The sequence below is a fragment of the Eptatretus burgeri genome, chromosome 7 (assembly GCF_056783735.1).
Source record: "Eptatretus burgeri isolate ZD-2024b chromosome 7, Ebu_testis_v1, whole genome shotgun sequence".
Taxonomy (NCBI): Eukaryota; Metazoa; Chordata; class Myxini; order Myxiniformes; family Myxinidae; genus Eptatretus; species Eptatretus burgeri.
Genome location: NC_140967.1, coordinates 44,277,346 through 44,299,790, shown reverse-complemented (window position 1 = coordinate 44,299,790; position 22,445 = coordinate 44,277,346). Strand labels below are relative to the sequence as shown.

General features: G+C 43.0%; 1 long non-coding RNA gene across 1 annotated transcript in view; it reads left to right on the top strand.

Moving 5' to 3' along the window:
- Positions 1-5,443, top strand: part of LOC147023138 (uncharacterized) — a 43,436-nt gene extending 37,993 nt beyond the window's left edge. The window contains exon 3 of the long non-coding RNA XR_015060049.1: positions 2,318-5,443. This is a non-coding gene — a long non-coding RNA (uncharacterized LOC147023138). The remainder of the gene's footprint in view (positions 1-2,317) is intronic.
- Positions 5,444-22,445: the final 17,002 nt, after the last annotated feature.

Sequence of the window (22,445 nt, the reverse complement as noted above, 5' to 3'; positions counted from 1 at the left end):
AACTGAGGGTACAAGTAATCTGGTCTTCTCAAAGACTCCTTGACACCAGGTACACTGCATCTTGCTATCTCAGAATAGAGGCAGTTGTCTGGTTCAGCAGCTCCCCCACTAAACACAAATTCAAATTGTCACGATGTTCGCATGTCATGTTAGCAGTCATCTTCAGCTGCGAAGGGCGACCATGATGATGACAGGCTCACACATGTTAAAACATGACACCTGCAGGAGTTCATTGTTGTATTATGATTACCTCGTGCCGAACAAAGGCATAATGAGAAGAAAAAAATCATCGACATCAATAAAATCGATTTTAAACTGACCAAAGAATACTTCTAATCAATTTGAATCGGGAGCTATCGAGTTTCAAATGAGATTCAGGGTGCTGGTCACATTAAAAGGGTGTTGAACCCATGCCAGAAGTTATGCATCAGAGCTGAAGGTGTCACCTCAGTACAATACTATGGTTTCCAATTAACTTAGTCAAACTTAAAACAAAACACCAATATCATTTGGTCCAGTGAAGCTACATGAAATGAGTGTTTGTGGCCTGGCAGACTAATTTTTTCTGTGGCCTGAACTATTCCTTATGTCGAGAGATTGTGCGGTAGAAGGAACTCTATCATTATGCAAAGAAGATTTTCTGTTCCTTCGTCTCCTTTCGACATTATTGGACAGATATGGCCTGGTAGGTATACATTTGCAGCCAAGGACAGACTTCCATGTCTTGTGAATTTGAAAGAAGGGCAGCCATTTGTGATGTCTCCTGCTTCTGGGGCTCCCCCTCCCTTCATGACCTTTTGCAGGTCACTTGTCAGGAACAAACACGTCCACAGGGAAGACCTAGGATCCGGCCGGCATGGGCTGTTTGTTTAACGGCCGTCATAAATATGGAGCCATCGGCAGTGGCAACCATTGCTTGGGAAGTGCCTGGTGGTTTTATAGAGATTCCATGCCCTTCTCCCTGCTGTTTACCACAGCCATGATGCTTTCTTGCTCAACGAACCCAGACTACAATCAGCATCAAAGAGACGTCAAGCCAAACCTTTTATGTTTTTTAACTTTCCTGTAAAAACTATACCCTGACACTAGGATATATATATATATATATATATATATATATATATATATATATATATATATGTTTTCAAACTCTACTGCACTCCATTGTATATTACAGTTTTTATAATATATGTTAATATTAAAGTCAGTAATAGTTTTTGAATAGGAATTATTGCTGAAAAAGTCATTTGCCAGACAAAGCTGAGAGCAATGCTGCCTGGTGACTCGGCCTTTGATAGTTTGGAAGAGCAGTCACTCTTTTTGAAGGGATCACACTTCCACCATCACCGGAGCCTGGCCTCTCATTTATCTTTCCTATTAAAATAACACGCGCTGACAATCTGACAACGAAGGCTCGTTGCAAAACTCTCTTTCAAAGATTGACTGGCTTCTAATTAGACGAGACATTTGATGCCTGATGTCAGGGAGTTTGTTTGGAATGTACCCTTTTGACCAAAAGTCGTGTTGGAAGAGGGCCTGTTTCGCTCACTGAAGTGCATTGCTTCCCCAATGGATAATTTCTTCTCTGCAATACATCTATTTCTGTTTGCATCCTACTCAATTATCGCAATGAGATGCCTTGAAATACTTAAAATGTGAGTTATAGAACAGATTTTGATGGAGAATTTGTCCTGCACAGATGGTACTGTGGGATTGTTAACTCCACAAGCAAATCCAAGCAAAGAGATAGTCAGTTTAACATCACCTCGAAGGGTGGCTTACTCACTGGTGCAACACCCTGCCTACGAATTACCAGAGTGAAACTTTACAGTCAGGTCAAGAATCAAACCCAAACTAGATAGCTCAAAACTGAGTGCATAAATATGGAGCCATCGGCATTTGAAACCATTGCTCGGGATGTGCCCGAGCAAATCCTCAGTATATGATGTTCCTTATAATATGTTTAAATATTATTTATAGATTCATAACATTTTTATGAAATATGTAAAAGTTTAAACGATTAAAATATATTTTTTGAAACAGCTCTTCCATGAGCCTTGAACTATATGTAGGTCTACTTGAAAAACAGCGCAAGACGCTGTACTTATAACCGACTTATGAGCTTAAGTTAGCAGAGCCAGCGTAAGACAGATAACATGCCGATGTTGTGCGAGGCATTGTTATTTAACCTTTACAACCCTGCCAATTTTTACTTCCAAGGGCAGGCAGCGGTTAGCAAAAGGACGCTTTGTTTACAGCCCACTTTGACCTGTCTTGCCTTTGCTGGCTTCTCTCATGGCCCTTTCCCTTTTTGAAGGATATCTCTACTCAGAAGCTGATGGATCTACCATGGGCCAGTATAACACGAGGGCATGATGGGAAGTCCACAAGCAATACAGCTGTGCCCGGCAGGAAACGCTTGTGAGAACAGAAGGCCAGCTGTCCCCATCACATGTGGTCATTCACTAATGATCAAATCAATGTTTAACCATCCTCAACAATTCCTCCCATCCTCTTCAAGGCTCAATGAGGAGGTCAAACGGGCTCCTCGATTTACCAGAGATCATAAATGAAAAGAATGGACAGAGAAACAGGTTTTAATGTTCACGCAATGTTGTATGTAATGGTTAAAAAGTAGGCTGATTAAGAGCTGTTAAGGGATTATGAGTTTTAAGGGATCGGGTGATCCGATGGAAAGATGACCAAAAGTTTTGATGGACAATGCAATATTGGTGGGAAGGAGAGGTTGGAGTGGGAAATGTGGGTATCAAGTGGTTTGTTTTTGTTTTGTTTTTTTTAACACTTCTCTCTTCATGATGGAGTAAAACATGTAATTACAGTTCAGATTGAAATTCCTGCTGTATTTCAAATGGAGTGTGACCGTTTTTCAAACATAATTATTAGTGGTAAGTTAGTTGATGACAATGGCCTCCTTCAAAAGGAATGCATCATATTGTACAAAGGTTGGTGACTATAAGGTTTGCGGTCTAATAATAGAAATCTTCTTCTTTGTTAAGAGCTCCAACTATTACCGTCTTCTTGTGGGGTCGGCCGGGAGATACTTTTTGGGCTAAGCATGCCACGAACCGATTGGCCAGGCCTTGCGTTTGATCAACAGGAATTTGTCATTTGTTCAGGGTGCTGAGGATATAACTCGCCACTTCTTTACAGAAGACACCGTGGGATCTATTTAACATCCACCAATGATCAGTGCTGGCAGATGGGTCTTATAGCCCAATGCCTTTTCAATTGACGGTTAACACACATTGATTCATCGCCCTCCATGCGGAATACCAGGGTGGCAGTTTATACCTGGGTCGAGATTCAAATCCAGACTAGTCAGCTCAAATGGATGAAATCAACAAGACGTTGATTGAGGTATGCTAACCACTGTGGGAAGCATGGAGAAGCTGGCATTTCGGGCGTTAATCCTTCGTCCCTCTTCTGTTTCGCCGAAGGGTTAACATCCAAAACTTCAGGTGCTCCTTGCTTCCCACTGCGGTTAGCTTGCCTCAAGTCAACATTTGGTTTATTTCATCCATTGTTCTATCCGTCTGCCAATGCACATTGACACTAGCCTTCATGAGCGAGATTAGATCTTCATTCTTGGCAGCTCAAACACAAGTACATCTGCCTCTAATCGATATAATAATATGCTGCTTTGTCCTTCTGTCTGTGTGAAATGCTTCTTTCCACCCATTGGTTGGACGGCTGGCATTACTCCACCCACAATTGGAACCTGAAAAGTCATACGGCCACCATGTTGGTGCTGTGCGAAGGCAAAGACATCTTCGGAGCTGTCATATTTACAAATGCCATGCCCTTCCTGTAGGTGTTCCCTTCGGTGTTGTTTGTGGTTTGGGAGGAGAGGAGGTTTATGATTTGGGCTTTGTGAGGGGGAGGGGGAGGGCAGTTGAGGGCTTGAAGTCACATTTTACTTTGTGTAGATGTGCTTGTCTGTAAACAATGTTTCATCTCATCATGTAAGTTGTTCTTTGACAGACATAGTTGCCATAGAGAGGGTTCAGCATAGGACTACTAAGCTATGAGGCGCGGATGAAAGAGACAGGACTTTCTCCATTAGAAAGGAGGGGGTTATGAGGGGATATGATTGAGATGTTAAAGATAATGAAGGGTCGAGACAAAATAAGTGCAGTCGAGTGTTTCAACAGAATAGACAGTGAGAGGACCAGGGGCCATAGCTTGAAAATAAAGAAGAGAGTGAGGATAGTAATAAGGCAAGGGTCTTTCAGTCGAAGAGTACAGTTATAACATGGAATGGTCTCCCGAGAAAAGTAGTGACAACAGAAAGAGGAGATAAGTTTAAATTGGAATTACATAGTACCCATAGATGCACTGGAAATAGAGGGGAACTGGGATATTGGTAGGACTGGGATATCAGTAGCTTGTATGTGGACGGGTGGTGGTATCTGGTGTTGGTGCAACACAGGCATGATAGGCCGAATGGCCTCCTGCTGTGCCAAAGTTCCATGTATATCCTTGTAATCTCTCCCAGCCCACCCAAAGCACATAGATGTAAAGCATAAAAATAAATCAAGGCGATCGTTCTGTTTAAGTCATAATATCTCAAAATAAAATCTGTGCAAAAAAAATTAAGTTCAAAAAGGTTTTTGAAAAAGATGGACAAGTTTAATCAATGTCAGTCATTATGGCTCTTGACCGAACTACTGGTCTCCATGCTATTAGCATGTCACCAGTCTATTATCAATTCCTCCCGTTACTCCAATTTTATCACTTAACTAGCATAACCCGCGCTCTGCGTGACATGTTGGGGTGGGTGTGTTTGAGAAAGGAACTGATGCAGAGTATCATTAGTAATTTTACTTTAATGCAGTAAGTGGAATACGATTTCACTGTTTCAGAACCATTTTATTGACTTTTTTTGTACCATGCACCTCATATGGTCTTTGAGATAATGTAAGCCGACGATCACGTTACTCGAGCGCAGAACAAAGTCGAAGATAGCGCAACACGAAACCACAAACTCGGAAATAATATATAAGATTCTTCAAATGACATTGTTCGCACTCTCATCCATGGGCTGTGCTGACAGGATGTGCCAAATTGTCTGTCTGGACGTTTTATATTTTATGACTACTGTCTGTGTCTGTACGTCTGTTTTGCTGAAAAAAAAGCAAAAAAACCCAAAAGAAGTGGGTTGTGTTTTTTTCAGCAGTAATTAAAACGACCTTTGTGAACAAACATGGTTTCAGCTTAATGGATCCGATCTCCGCATCCTTGGGTTTTTTGTTAAAATTGCTTCAGTATGGCACGTACGGTATGCGTTCTCACGTACGGAATACATTTCCACTGTCTTCGTTACTACTGTATGTGCAGCAGTTGTAGAATAGGCTTTAAGCGCCGAAGATGGCATCAGTTTGAATAATTTTCCTTCATGGAAAACTTTGTCTCTTTTCAACACCAGGTAGATCCAAAATAAGTTTCTTAAAGTCATGTAGGTTAGCTACATATATGTAATCCTTAAACAAACAGGTGTTTGGTATTAATCACTTTTTTGCCAACATACTTGATATTTGTGGTTGAGCTTCCTTAATTGGATTGCGATCATTTTGTGTAGCCTGGCATTCCAACACTCTAAAAATAGAAAACTTTATTTAATTTTTTCGTATGTTTATTGAAAATTGTCTTGATTTAAATTTGGTGTCATGCTGCTTTCAGACAAATAAGTCTTTCTACCTCCTTTTTGCTTTCTTATTCCCCAACAGGGAAGGATCCGGGGGTGCTAATAGATAAGGGGGATGAGCAGACAGCTATAGTTAAAGCTAACAAGGTTTTAGGTTGTTTACGTAGGAGGATGAATTATAAATCAAGAGGTTGGGTTAACACTACATCGGAATTTAGTGAGGTCTCATGTGTTCATTTTTGCTCACCATATCTGAAGAGGGACATAGTTGCCTTAATGAGGGTACACCATAGAGCACACATTGAACCAGGCCAAGCTCGACAACTAAGCGATAAGTAGACAGAAGATAGGACTTTATACATTAGAAAGGAGGTGATTACGAGGAGATATGATGGAAATGTTTGACAACGAAGGGTATCGACAAAATAAGTGCAGAAGAGTAAAAGTAAATAAACCAATGTCACCCACAGGGTGACCCGTATCTTGCCAAAAGGTGACCACGTGTGACTTCTTTAAGGTCACACTGAGGTGAACAGAGCTGCTATCCACCAGGAGCGACTCCTTGAGGAATATCTGCCTACGAGAGATTCCGATGAGAATCGTTCTACAAAGTAACCATGAAAAATATGCGTTTGCCTCATAACGTCACCAAATGACGTCATAATGTCTCAAGCTTGACATATCTAGAAAGCACTCATCGAGGTGTTCAATTTGAGGTACTACACGATATGGTTCCTAAAACTTGAAAATTTGACCTTGGGTCAAATATGTTTGACCTCAGGCGCTAACCATGAAGGCAAGGCCAATCGCCACCAAAAACTAATCAGCTGAGCGCCAGACCATATACTACATTCCCATAAAGTTTGGAGATGATTCGATTAAAATTACTCAAAAAATAAGGGTTTCGTCGACCTCCATGATTTACCGCAAAGTGACCTTGACCTTTGACCTTGACCTTGACCTTTATGTGTGCTGAAGGGTATTGTAATAATACTACGATATGTGTACCCACAAGAGTTTCCGATGAGAATTGTGCTCTACAGAGTGATATAAAGGTGAAAAATCCAATGATTACAGACAAACAAACAAAAAAACTTACCAAGTAACAGATCTTGCAAAAACTTCGTTTTGGCAGGATAATAAGAGGAGAGTGAAGACGGTCGTAAAGGCAGGGGTGTTTCACTCAGAGTGGTGAATGAATGGAATGGTCTACTTTCAAGGGTAGTGGTAGTCGAGTGAGTCGATTGTTTCATAATTGAGGAGGATAGGTATCTGGAAGCAATAGGGAAGGGCGAGTACTAAGCGGTTGGCATGATTGCACAGGCTTGATGGGCCTGATGGCCACCTCCTGCATTGAAGTTGATGTTCCTTCTATGATCCCACACATGTAAAGTGAAATGCAAATGAGAAAATAATTGTTTTTAACTCAAACTTTGATCTTTAACAATCCTTACCTCTCCTCTCCACTTTTCCCTTTTTTCCTTTCTTTTTTTCTTTTCTCTCTCGATCTTACTTTCTTTTTGGTGTTCTGAAGCCCAAAGGCAGGTACAGTGCTGCCAAAGCAGCCCTGCACCAACCAAGCCTGTGTCTTCCCATCGGTACTGAAGCTAGGAATTTGTAACTTGTTTAGGGTACTGGTGATAACTCGCCTACTCTTCATGAAAGATATGTGGGATCTTCAACGTCCACCAACCAAACACGAGCAGACAAGACACCCAGCTTAATGCCCACCTGAGGGACAGTGCGCTTTGTGATACAACTCTCTGCCTGTGTAGCACCAATCTGAACGTTTACAGTTCAGTCAAGAGTTGAACCCAGGCTAGATCACACAAAGTTATTTACGCTATGTCTAAACCATCCTGTCAAACAGCTGTTCCCATACCCACTCCAAAAAACAAAAATAAAAAAACAGCTGCACATTTATGTTGGAAATTATTGTGTTAACAAATTTGCCTAAAGCCACGTGACATGGGTAATTAAACCTTCCAGAAAAACCATGTACAGTCCTGGATTATTCTCCCACCTGTCTGACATGGCCTTTTTATTTAATGTATTAATAATTTCAAAAGAAACCTAACTTGTAAAGATTGGTACCTGTATTTGTTTCCCCTTGCCAGGTGAACCCATTGACTACCACCAATAACACCACTATATAAAGATGCATTCGGCAGTAGCATGAAGCTCATTTAAATAACACTTCTTCGAGGAGGAATGACTTATTCCACAGAAAAAATGAATAGCTTTTGCAATTGCAGCAAATACTGTATGTTCATAAATTAAATGTCACCTTGACAGCAATATGGGTTGGATATTCAGTCACTGAGCCTGGCGGACATTATAATGCAATGAGCACATCGTTTGCTAAATTGGTCACGAATCGATATCCATAGATCATTAGTGATACCCTCGTCCCCCAATAGGAAGCAGTGTCGGTACATAATGCAGAGGCTTCTGTGTGTGTTCTTTGTGATATTCGCTGTTTCGTTTAACTGCAAAGTTGTAATTAAGATCAGGCCCAGTCGCTTCTTCCACCCGGTCATGAAACGATTCAAAAAAGATGTGTAGGCCTACAAAGTGAAAAAGAAACTGTTAAAATTTTGCAAATTAAAAAAATAATTTCAACCGATTTTGTAAAGAACGAAAACATTGGTGATTTGTTATCTTGTGTGATTGTGAGGTAGATATAATAAACAGAAGGTATTGTACACATCAGTTCATTTAATTTTCTACCACTCACCCCTCACATAAGAATATTTGCCGATCCACTTCGAAGGTTAATGCAATTGTCTCAAAACATAACAAAGTGTAGAAATGAGTAAGGGTTGTCAGCTTGGCACTCCGGCCCAGTTCCGTTTACACAGATGGCTGGCCCGTTTCCGGTTCCAGCCGAGAGCTGCCGGCCTTACGATGGAAAACAGAAGGGCCGCGGCGCGGCAGAGGCGCCTCAAGTGCTACGGCTCAATTAGCGAGGCTAAGGGACCTTCGGCGAGAGTCTGTCAGCTGTGTTCTTTGCCAGCTGGACTCTTTCACTGTTAGGCAGACAGTAGAGTCAATCCATTCCTGCCTTGAAGACCGCCTGACGAAGAAGCAAGCAAGCAAAATACTACGATAGGCGTGAATTGTTAGTGGAACATGGGTTTGAAGGATGAAGCAAGAAAAATATCATGATTGGTGTGAATGGTTTGTAGAATATGGGTTTGTAGGATGAAGCAAGCAAAATATGAGTGCTTTAGGATGGGTGTGAATGGTTATCAGAACATTGGTTGGAGTTCTGAATAGAAAACCACATCCTGTATCTTTTTTGTGGTTCAATATTCCTGAGGTGTCTTCATTCTAAATCCTATGGGTGTTACCATCGCTGATGTGATGTATTTCCTCTGCTGCTGATCTGAGATTTGTACAAAGTTATAATAAGCTGTATATTGATGTCCAAAAATTATTCCAATCTCATGCTGTTCGGCCATTGTTTAAAGATCAATAAAATCCTTACACGTCACTTGATGTGGTTGGCGGAATTGCCAGCTTTGCCCCTTTTGCCTCTCCACCCCTTTCCTATTTCCTGGCAGTGGTTGAGACCTCTCTTGATGGAGTTTGAATGTTGATGGAGTCTGGAGAGAGTTGATGCTTGAAGTACACTTTCTGGATTCCTTGAGACTATCGTAATGCATTGGTTACGTGCCTGAATAATCTAAGAATACATGTTGAAGAAAAGTTAAAATTACTGCCAGCAGACTTTTCAAACACAGATGTAAGTGCTGCAGACATACACGGTGATATATACCAATAGACGACGGTTGCCAAGAGAAGCTGGAGTTCGGTAGACAGATGATGGCAGCAGGAAGGTTTTCGACAGGCACCCGTGACTCTGCTGTCCAATTAATCTCCAGCTTAACCTTCCACCAAAGGCCACGGGTCGGTCAGTTCATGAATTATGCAACTTACAGGCCTACAGTTGGGATGGCAAGGAAAATGATGCTACATCCTGCATACCGAACCTTTGGGTTTAAGCCCCAACACACACACACACACACACACACACACACACACACACACACACACACACACACACACACACACACACACACACACACACACACACACACTTGACTCTTACTGGGATGAGGAAGCAGAACAAGGAAGGTTAGTCATATCTATCATATTTCAATCTATTATATTGTAGGTCCAAAGGTGTATGGACACTTGTAGAAGATACCATGTGATTCTAATATCACGTGATTGCATATGGAACAGCTGACAAAACATTTTCTTGGATGAAGAGAGACCTTTCAATTTAGTAGCCCTTGTGGAACCGAACCAGCCGGCAGTTTAATGTTCTTTTTCATTTGATTATATTTTTCCTTCATTGTATCATTCTTTGCCTAGGATAGACCCCAGAAACAAACAGGTCAGAGGCAAAATCCTGCAGATTGTGGTATCCGACACGCAGACAATGCAGAGTCTATACGTACAGATATCAGACTATTATTTGCTTAAATATATTTATTTGAAGCAGCTATTTATCTTTACAAGTGCAATAAAAAATGTCCTGTGTTACTTGTTGGTCATGAGAGAATACTTTTGTAGTTGGAAGTAAACTACATAAAAGTGAGTACAAGAAACACGCCCAAAAATAATGCATACCGTATCCCAAAATGAATTCAGAGATAACCACGGACTGCATACGTCATTGCACTTTATATGATGATGACTTTGTAACGGCCATTATTGATTCCACTCCACGGGGTTGGCCAGGGAAAGTTTTTTTGCCCCAGGTCTTTTATGAACAAGCTGGTCCAACCTGACAATCGATTGAGTCGGTCAGAGCAGGAATTTACAATTTGCTCAGGGTACCGATGATAGCTTGCCCCCTCTTTGTGAAGAACACATTTGGATCTTTAACGTCCACCAACTAATGCTGGCAGACGGGATGTCCAGTTTAACGTCCATCCGAGGGACGGCACACACACTGATGACATTGTTGCCATCAACATTGCTAACCACCATGTTATTAACCTCACCCGACCTGTGAAACACTAGGATGACAGTTTATAACTGGGTTGAGATTCAAACTCAGGCTAAGTAACCCAGAGGCAAGTATGCATACTTCTCGGCTATCCTGCCAGCCCATGTCAGTGCACAATCATGACAGCTAATATGCACTTCAGCAATAAAAAACAAAAAGAGGGAAAACTTTCAAATGACTGAAATTACATCACAACACATGATAAAATTCCAGAATTATATAAATTCGCCTCTCTGGGAGGGAATTTAAGATCTTTTCATTTTTCTTATAAATTCATAATGAAGTGCTTTTCATGAAACTATGCCGACCAATCTTTTTTGAAATGCACACTCCCCAAAGAAAGTAAATACTCGATTCATATTCTTTTTTTGATCCTTCAGTGAATGTGGAAAGTGCTAGTGTGGAAAGGAAAGTACATGGGTCATGTGGAATGCCATCAAGTGTGTATATACACGAGTCATCATGGCTCACAAAATTCTCAAAATATCCCCTAAATGAAACGTATTTTGAAAAAAGATATTTCATATTTGAATACCAAACATATGCAAATATGAATGGCATAATGGAGAGGTCGGCAGTTCAACTCCAACCATGGCCGAGTAATACCAAAGACTATAAAAACGGTGTGTGTTGCTTCGTTGTTTGACACTCAGATTTTAAAGGATATAGTATGGACAAACTACCATAGATTGGCATTGCTTGGGAGGAGAAAATTCCTCCTTAATTGCCTTGCTGAGTGTGGAGAGAAAAGTGACACCACCCGGAGTGCTCCAGGAAGTGATGTCACTTCCCCTACTCAAGCTCAGTGGCTGTTTGTCTGAGCTCAAGTCTGATGTTGTCTCATGTATTTGTCTGCATGGATGTGCATGATTTGTGCTATAGCTACTCCATGAGCTGTAGCCCCTGCAGGAAAATAACAAAACAAATTTTTTTTAGAAAAATAGAAACAACACATCCATAAACTATAACGGCACTCGGGAGAGCGCATACCTCTGTCAGGTTTGTACCCCATTGATACGAACAGTTTACGGTTTGTACCCCACTGATAGGCCGCATCTAGATCTGGATGTGAACCAAAATTTAATCGGCTTGTTGTCAATTCACCAACTCATCCGTCTAGTTTTGTCATAACTCGTCCACAACTTTTTGAGATTTTTTATTTTTATACATTGTCAAGGCTCAGAGCTAACACACAGAACGTATAACAAGGGGAGCAAGATACAGGAGGGATGGGAAAGGGAAGCAGAAAACAGTGGGGAATAGACACATGAGATCTGTGGAAGGGAGAGGGATGGGGTGGGGTACATGGGGTAAACAAGATGGACACTACAGGGACTTTCAGGAAGGAAAGCAGGGAATTTGAAGGAGGTGGGTTTGGGGTGGATTAATGGGGGTAAAAAAATGTCATGGTTTTGGATGGGCGAAGATAAGAGATGGTGGTGAATAGCTCTTTTGAAGACCTGGAGGGAAGAGTGGGATTGAAGAGTGTGTGGGAGTTTGTTCCAAAGGTGGGAAAAAAGAGGAATGTCAGAATGAAGGTGAGCAGTGACTCTTAATTTTGGTAGTTTTACCAGAAGGGGGTTGCTGGCAGGCATTGAGCGCCCTGCAGAGATATGGGTGAGACAGATAGCAGACAGAGCGGGGGGGGGGGGCTGAGACTGGAGAGGAGACAGTAGAAGACAAAAAGACCACCAACCTGCTTGCGTTGAGAGAGTGAAAGACCCAAAGACTCAGCCTCATCGCGGGAGATACCATTGATCCTAAATTACTTGGTTTCCACAGCATGAAGCCGAGAAAGGTTACAGGCAGGAGCACCAGTCCAGAGGGGGGAGCAGTACTCCTTCAGGCTGCGGCCGAAAGCTTTGCGCATGGTCAGGAGCTCAAGTGTGCCAAGGAAGGACTTTGCATGACGGAGGATGCCCAATCGGCAACTGGCTTTGGAGGCCAGCTTGGAGATGTAAATATTTCTCACCAGATGTCATGATATATAGCGTTTTTGGGCCCATCTCTCAATGGTGAAGAATCACTTTAAAAATTATCAGATCCGGATCCGGATCGGGATCTGGATCTTCACCAAAATTGAATCAATTTGTCCTTGTCACACACCCGTGTCCACCAAGTTTCATCCGAATCCGTCCATAACTTTTTGAGATATCCTGCTCACAGACAAACAAACAGACAGACAGGAGGTGAAAACAAATCCTCCATCCACCTTCTGACATAAGCTATGACGCTATGAATTACACCAAGAAATTATATCAGTAACCCTTCAATCGGAAGGATATATTTTTCATACTTCTTAATTACTGAAACCATGCATAATACTCTACAGTACTTCTATTGTTTCGTTTAATTTTTTTAAGCATCTGTAATTATAAACATAGTGGATGTTTTAAAGTTGCAATTTGTAATCAAGGATTGTTGCAGTGTCATATTATTTTAAATATCGAAACTATAACAAATGTCTCTTGCATACATTAGTCAATGCATCTTGAAAAGCCCACAAAGCATCTAAACCCAGCAAAATCGTGAAACAATGGAGGTTACGATGGGTAGTTGGGTCATAGTAGTTTATTGACGTTTCAAACTGCCAACACCCAAATTGTAACGTTCTTCGACTTTCAATTGGGCGTTACACTTCATGGAGCGTGACTAAGACCACCGGTTGCAAAACATTTCCATACGAACAAAAAGGATACCGCATATTCATTGTATTCTACTGTTATAGCAAGTAAATTGAACTTGTAAATACAGTACAATGTCAAAAATCTTCAATGAACTTTATGATTACAAATATAAATGCTCAAAATCCTTGATAATATATCTGCTAAGTAGAGAAACACCTAAATCATCACCAACCTCGTGTGCTATAACATTAGGTTTTGGGTTGCCGGTTCATACAGCGATTGGTGAAAACCTTTCACGAATGCAATGGTCAGGCCTAATGTTAGACTGGAGCTGGTTAGGGCAGGAATTTGGAATTTGGCCAGGGTGCTGATATAATCACCTACTATTTGCAAAAGACACTGAGGGATCTTTAACATCTTACCAGAAATCAGTGCTTGCAGACAGGACAGAATCATTGCTGCAACACCCTGCATGCGAAGCATCAACACAACAATGTATTATTAGGTCTGCAAGAGTTAGCTTAAGTCCATGTTATTATCCATTCTATTTCCTGAAATCGAACCATTTCACACCAGTAAAACACACACACACACACACCACAGTAAATGCCACCCCCTCGACCTTCATTTTGGCAGAAAATTTGGCGCAATGGCTTGTGGGGGAGGGGAGAAGGAGCCTCACAGTCAATCTCCCCCAAGTAGAAGCTATCCATCAAAAGTGAGAGATAGGCGCCAAGTTCTCGCCCTTCCCCCCTTCCCTGAGAAACCCTCGCAAAGGCCCCGCTTCACCAATCGGACTCCATTGTGGGGCAGAAGGATGGCTTAACCAAGGCTACGTGCATAAAGCAAAAACAAACCCACTGCTTATAATTCAAAACACCTTGATGTACTGGAGAACGTGGGGACAGAAATACTGCACTGTAAATGGTGGAGACTTGTAATACCCTCCCCCACCTGGAGGCAGTGCTACACGATACATTTACATGGAGAATTTGTGTCCCCTCCCCCCAAGACCCCTGGCAAAGATAAAAACAACCCGACACATTAATTGGGGTCATGCAGATCCTCTGCAGCAAGTCTGGATGTAATTGGACCAGAACTGCAGGAGGAGTCGAGCAACAAACAAACACTGGTCGGTGAATTATAGTCAGGTCAGGTATGGGAGCGTATGCCGGAGCAGTGTGTGGCTGCATCCACTTTCCGCTGGGAATCCAGGGGCCTCCGTCTGGCCATCCCCCAGGCAGATGCCTGGCCCATCCCCATCTCCTTGGCATGCCGATCAACTTGCTGCTACCACGAGTCACGTGGTCGGCCCATTGGCCGGCTCCACTCACAAGGCTCCCTCACTGAGGGAATATGGTGAGCAGGATCAGCACTGACGCTCAAGGACTATGCAGCTAACAAATCTCATTTGAGTCTCTCTCAACAACCGCTCATTGAACACAATGTCTGATAAACGATAGCCAAGGATTCTCTGAAGAGACCTGGTACTGAAGGAATTAGGAATTAAGTCTCTGCCTCAGATCGCTGGTCAGAGTCCAAGTCTCACATCTGTAGACCAAGACTGGAAGCACCAAGGACCTGAAGATTCCGACTTTTGTCCTCCTGCACAGGTACCGGCAGCGTCACACCGCATGATCCAGTGAATCCATCACTCCTCAGGCCCGAACCAGACGTCTATTGACCTCTGGCTCATAACATGTGGAGACATGTATATACAAGGTCTGTCTAAAAAGTAACGGGACTGACTTCACAGAAATTTTATTCCAAAAAATATATTGAAATCACAGCTTGTCCCCTTCAAAATAGTTTCCCTCCAATCTCACACACTTGTCCATCCTCTTCTTCCACACTTTGATGCACCCCCGGAAGGCTTCATTTGGAATCCTCCGGAGCTCTGTGTTCACGGCCCTTTTGATGGCTTCCACATCAGGAAATCTGGTCCCATTGATCATCCCCTTGAGCTTGGGGAATAAGAAAAAATCACAAGAGGCCAAGTCTGGCAAATATGGGGGTTGCTCCAGAGTTCCTCTCCGCCATAAACTGTCGGATGCTCAGGGCACTGTGAGCAGGGGCGTTGTCATGGTGGAGCACCCAGGCGTTGTTCTCCCACAGATCCCTCTTGGCCCAGACTGATCTCATGAGGCGCCGGAGGATCTCCTTGTACACGTATTGATTCACCGTTTGACCCTGTGGTAGAAACTCGAAGTGGACGATGCCCTTGATGTCAAAAAACGCGATGAGCATCACCTTGACCTTCGACTTCGACATCCTTGCTTTCTTTGGTCTTGGTGATGCCAGACTTTTCCACTGACGACTCTGCCGTTTGGTCTCGGGATCATATTCCAATATCCACGATTCATCGCCAGTAATGACTCTCCCAAGCAGGTCTGGATCGTCCTCAAGGCGCTCAATAATGTTTTGACAGACAGTGATTCTTTGCTGTTTCTGGTCTTCGGACAACAGCTTGGGAACCATCTTTGCGCACAACTTGCACATTTTGAGATTTTCAGTGATGATGCTCCAGACAGTGTCGTTGTTGATGGAAATTTCCACAGAAATCATCCGCAACATGAGTCGATGATCTGCACGCACCATCTGCTTCACACGCTTGATGTTGTCCGCCGTTCTGCTCGTTGAAGGTCTTCCAGATCGTGGATCGTTTTCACCTCCTCCCGTTCCTCTTTGAACCTCTTGTGCCATTCTTGTACTATTTTCAGCTCCAGTCAGATGGTTGGTGAGCTGGCAACAGTTGGTGACGGCCTTGCAGCTCTAATCGTTGGTGACAGCCTTACAGCACCTCAGCGCTTTACATCTTCTCACAGTGCCTCACAGCGCCTCGCAACACCTCACAGTGCCTGATTGTTCCGCACAGTTCCTCGCAGCGCCTCACATCTCCTTACAGCTGTCCGTTGGTTGTGGCTCCTGTTGCTCCTGATGTTGGGTAACACTTGGACCATTAATGTTGGTTCTGCTCAAGACCTGCTCTTGGTGTACCTGATTCTTGGTATCCTTGGTTCCTGGGAGTGACGACGTGATGTCGATTGGTGTTCAAGCCTGTTTGCGAGTGGGTGCACGGCAAGGCAGTGCGCTGGCGACGGACCAAGGCACGCGCACACATTTTGGGACATTTCATTTGACGCACGACGACTTCTACCTTGGTGAGCGAGACCGGATTCCTCTCCCAACTGAATGATCTGCTGGGTACCTTTGTCTCGTGTTTAATCATTAAGTAAGGCATAATGATAAGCATCTGCTCTTTGTCTGTTTTACTATCAATGCCTGATTAATTCTTCATTAGCTTGAGATTATTTTGATTGATTTGAATTTACCTATTTTAACCACAAGGAAATAAAAAAGTTCTTCTGTTCATGTATTTTTTCTTATTAATAAATTCTTTGTTGACGTTTTAACCTGTCCATGCTTTCCTTTCCTTCCATTGATGAAACATTGTCCGAACCTTGATAGACGGGGAGGTAATTACCAAACAAATTGACCTGTCATCGTTGGCACGCACCAGCGGTTAAATGCTCAGCCACCCTAATTAAGATCTAATCAAGATAAGATTGGTGCTTTGTCGAGGGCGTGCTCCCTGCTCAGGTAACCACGTGACCTCTAGTTAAATGGAATAATTAGACGGTGGACACTGGAACTCGTGGATGACTGGGTGGAATTCGTGGTTCTAAAACAACCCACCGTACCACAACGCTAATTGTAGGCAGTGGCCCCAGGTCCGGCTCTTCCAAGGAGAAACGTGGATTAACCCCCTCATAATACACTCGGTACCCATAGCCATAACAATATGTGTATATATATATATATATATATATATATATATATATATATATATATATATATATACATACATACATACATACATACATACCAGCAAATACCACTTGTTGCTTCACTGACGGGAACACTGAGATGGTGGGAAAAAAGAGGGGGTGATAGGGAGGTGTGGAGGAGAGTGAGAAGATAGAGGGGGAAAGAGAGAGGAGGGAGCAGCAAAGGGAGAGAGAAGGGATGGGGAAAAATAGAGGGAGGGGGAGAGGAGGGAAGGGGAGTGAGGAGAGAGGAAGAGTGAGGAAGGAAGGAGTGTGAGGAAGGGGAGGGGGAGGCAGTGCGAGGTGAGAGGAGGGGAAGGCAATCATGCAGTGGAGTGTCAATTACGATTCATACCGTCTCATCAAAATGATTCCACATAGAATAACAATGAAGAAGGAAACAAAATAATGTCTGAAATCCTTTTCTTCCGGTGATCCTATAAATATCATCCAGAGACAAACACCGCCCAGACATGTCCAGAGATAACACAGTCCAGAGACAAACACCGCCCGGAAGCGTCTGGAGCCAAGCTGTCCGGAGACAAACACTACTCGGACACATCCGGAGACAAACTCCCATCCAGACATAAACACCACCCGGACACAAACTCCTGTCCAGACATAAACACCGCCCGGACACATCCGGCGACTAACTCCCATCTGGACACATCTGGAGACAAACTCCAATCCAGACACGTCTGGAGACAAACTCCCATCCAGACACATCCAGATACAAACTCCCATTCGGACACGCCTGGAGACAAACCCCACCCAGACATAGCCACTGCCTGGAAACATTCAGAGACCGTACCACAACAACACCGCGCAGACATAAATACCGCCTGGACGTCTCTGCAGCCAAGCTGTCGGGAGACAAACACCACCAGATGCGTCCGGAGATAAACTCCTATCCAGACATAAACACTGCACGGACAAATTTGGAGACAAACACCACCCAGATGCATCCGGAGCCAAGCTGTCCAGCGACAAACACTGCTTCGATACATCCGGACACAAACTCCCATCTGGACATAAACACAGCCTGGACACAAACTCCCGTCCAGACATAAACACCACCCTGACACAAACTACTCTCCGGACATAAACACCGTCCGGACATGTCCAGAGACAAACTCCCATCTGGATACGTCCAGAGACAAACTCCCATCCAGACACGTCCAAAGACAAACTCCCATCCGGACATGTCTGGAGACAAACCCCTCCCAGACATAACCACCCGGACACAAGCTCCTGTCCAGACATAAACACCACCCGGACACGTCCGGCGACTAACTCCCATCCGGACACATCCAGATACAAACTCCCATTCGGACACGCCTGGAGACAAACCCCACCCAGACATAGCCACCGCCTGGATACATTCAGAGCCAAACACCGCGCAGACATAAATACCGCCTGGACGTCTCTGCAGCCAAGCTGTCGGGAGACAAACACCACCAGATGCATCCGGAGATAAACTCCTATCCAGACATAAACACTGCACGGACAAATTTGGAGACAAACACCACCCGGATGCATCCGGAGCCAAGCTGTCCAGCGACAAACACTGCTTCGATACATCCGGACACAAACTCCCATCTGGACATAAACACGGCCTGGACACAAACTCCCGTCCAGACATAAACACCACCCTGACACAAACTACTGTCCGGACATAAACACCGTCCGGACATGTCCAGAGACAAACTCCCATCCAGACATGTCTGGAGACAAACCCCTCCCAGACATAACGACCACCCGGATACGTTCAGAGACAAACACCGCGCAGACATAAATACTGCCCGGCCGTCTCCATAGCCAAGCTGTCCGGAGCCAAACACCACCCACATGCATCCGGAGATAAACTCTCGTCCGGACATAAACACCATGCAGACATGTCCGGACACAAACTCCCATCCGGACATAAACACCTGCAAAAGTATTCACCCCTACCAATAATGCCACATTTGGATGAATTACAAATTATGTATAAACAATTTTTCCAAATGAACTTTTTCATTCATAACTGAAGAAATCAAACTAAACACTGTTATAGTTGAAGGAGGTTATAAGTCAGGAATACCTGCAAAAAAATGTACAAATCAAAATTCACTGGTTATCAAAGTATTCAGCTACTCAGGTCAGTACCTGGTGGAAGCACCTTTTGCATCAATGACTTCTATGAGGCTTTGGGGTAAATCTCCATCAGATTTGCACAGTGAGATGGTGAAATCTTTGCCCATTCTTCACATGAAAATCGCTCTAGTTCTGACAAGTTTGATGGGGATCGTTGATGGACTGCAGTCTTCAAGTCTCGTCATAAACGTTCAATTGGGTTCAAGTGAGGACTTTGACTGGACCACTCAAGAACATATATTTCTTCTTATTCAGCCACTCCAGTATGACTTCAGCGAACTCTAATCTAATCAGCTTGTTCCTGTCACTTAACCAACTCATCCAGCAAGTTTTGTCATAATGCATCCACAACTTTTTGAAATATCCATGCTACTTATTGTTTTGGTCCCATTTCACAATGGTGAATAATTATTTGAAAAATTCAAAATTTTTCGTACCGGATCCGGATCTTCACCAAAACCGAATCAATTCGTCCTTGTCACACACATAATCTGTGCACCAAGTTTCGGCCAAATCCGGCTTCACCTTTTTGAGATATCGTGTTTTATATAGTTTTTGGCCAAATCTCTCAATGGTAAAGAATCACCTAAAAATTCTAGTATCTGGATCTAGATCCGGATGTTCACCAAAATCTAATCAATTGGTCCTTGCCACACTCCTAACCACTGCACCAAATTTCATCCGAATCTGTTCATAATCTTTTGATATAATCCTGCTCACAGACAAACAGGGAGGGGTGAAAACATAACCTCCGTCCACCTTTGGTGGTGGAGGTAATTATCCCTCTACCCACAAACGCACCCCCGAATCCATGAACGAATGGCAGTTCCATAATTAACTGAGTCTTAAGGTATAGGCTTAGGCGAAGTAATTGATTACCTGGTTAGAATCAATTCCTTCCATTGGAACCAGGAATCGAACCCTAAGTTAGACAGAGCTGATTACCCGCCCGTAACGGTTCCATGTCTCTGGAGTGGATTCCCATCTATCCATCCATTGGGACCATATTCTGTGCAGAGCGTTGGTGCTGCCTAAGTAGTCTCCTTGGCTAGTGGGTACAATCCTGGATGGGTCGCCATCTGACACAGGTTACCAGCAAGCTGGTACTCATTTTGCCGACCTCAGAAGGATGACAGGCAGAGTCAGCCCCACCTGGTATTAATTCAACAGCCGAGGGGGATTTGAACTCAGGATCCAAGGATCCAAGGATCCAAAGCCCACCACCCCAACCATTATGCCAACACCAGGCATAGTCGATTCCCACTGTGCCTCATCTCACTTCGTCCATCGACAATCTATTCGTTGGTTCAGCAAATTATATCAAAAGCTTCTCCTGTCATTGTTTTGCAAAACAGACAAAGACAAATCCATTTTTCTCCAGATCGAGTGTTGTGTATCTGTGTGGAGTATTGTAAAATTCCAAAATCATCATATTTCTTAATAGCACAGATATTGTGGCATATTTATTAACACCAAATCAAAAAGACAGGTGCAATTGAGTAGCTCTCTGTTGCCTTGCACACCACCTGATTAAACAGGATCCAATTTTTTTAATCTAATTTCAACAATTACAATTTTCTCGGAGGTTTGCATTAATTTGAAGCAACTTTTACTTCTTTGGCATGATTGATATAATATATAATATAAATCATGCCACTGATTATATTTACTCATGACCATATTTTTAACACTCAAGTTATTCTCTTTATTGTTGGCTCTGGTTGGCCAGGTGTGACATTCAACTGTGGCAGGCATTTGTAATTTGTTCAGGGTGCCGGTAATAACTCGCCAACACTTTACGAAACATGCCGTGAGATATTTAATGTCCACCAACAGCTAATGCTGGCAGACGGGTCCACTGGCTCACCGACCTTCCGATGGCTGACACATGCATATATGCATCACCCTGAATGCGAAACACCAGGATGACAGCATATGGCTGGGTCGAGATCCAAACCATGACTAGACAGCTCAGAGTGAGAGGCAGTATGCACTGTGCATACCTGCAAGTTATCCTGCCTGCCTGAGCTCATGGTGCTGGACTAAAGTATCCAAAGAGGCCAATTCTTCGCAAAAAGGTATATACATCATTGTGAGATTATCCCATAATTTTGCAGGTTTTGAAACCAATTGTATGCATTAATGATGTACAAATTAAAGCTGATCATTGGTACTTTTACGGAATCATTTACAGAGATATTTTACTGTGAATGCACAGATCGAAGAAATTTACGACATACTCGTGCAATTCTTTTCATATGACAACCTTTAGATGCAACCTGCACCGACCGTGATGTCCTCATCAAGTGCCAATAGATAAATGCAGATGCACCATCAACAAGCCAAGTGTAGGTGGATTTCGAGTCATTCTGCTTTCCATTAAGTCCTCGATGATCGTCATCGATCCCCTGCTTATCAGGAGTCCACAGCTGTCTGGATGGCGCTTCATCTGATCTGGTTCACTATTTAGAGAGCTTCAGTGGCGGCTTGTTCAGAACCACTTCACTTAGTCAAACAAAAAACAAAGGATAAAAGAAGGAATGTCATTAAATAACAACAGCAGAAATTGCATTTTCGAAATACACGCCACCTCGTGCAATGGGAATTTTGCACCATATCTTTGCCATCATATACTATATTGATTAACAGCAGGAGGAGATGTATATATATATATATATATATATATATATATATATATATATATATATATATATATATATATATATATATCTTCTTCTTTCGGCTGCTCCTGTTAGAGGTCGCCACAGCGGATCATCCGTATGATCCGCATAGTGATTTGGCACATGTTTTACGCCGGATGCCCTTCCTGATGCAACCCTGGTCGCCTCTTACGACACAGGGATATGGTACACCTATTTTAACCAGGGTATACACCGGCCCAGTACACTGGTACTCATTTCGCCGACCTCGGAAGGATGACAGGCTGAGTCAACCCCCTGGTGTATTAATTCAGTGGCCCAACAGGGCTTGAACTCAGGACCTTTTGGATCCCAAGCTGCTGCCCTAACCACTGCGCCAACACTAGGATATATATATATATATATATATATATATATATATATATATATATATATATATATATATATATATATATATATATATATATATATATATATATATATATACTTAATTCCTTTGGTAGCAGC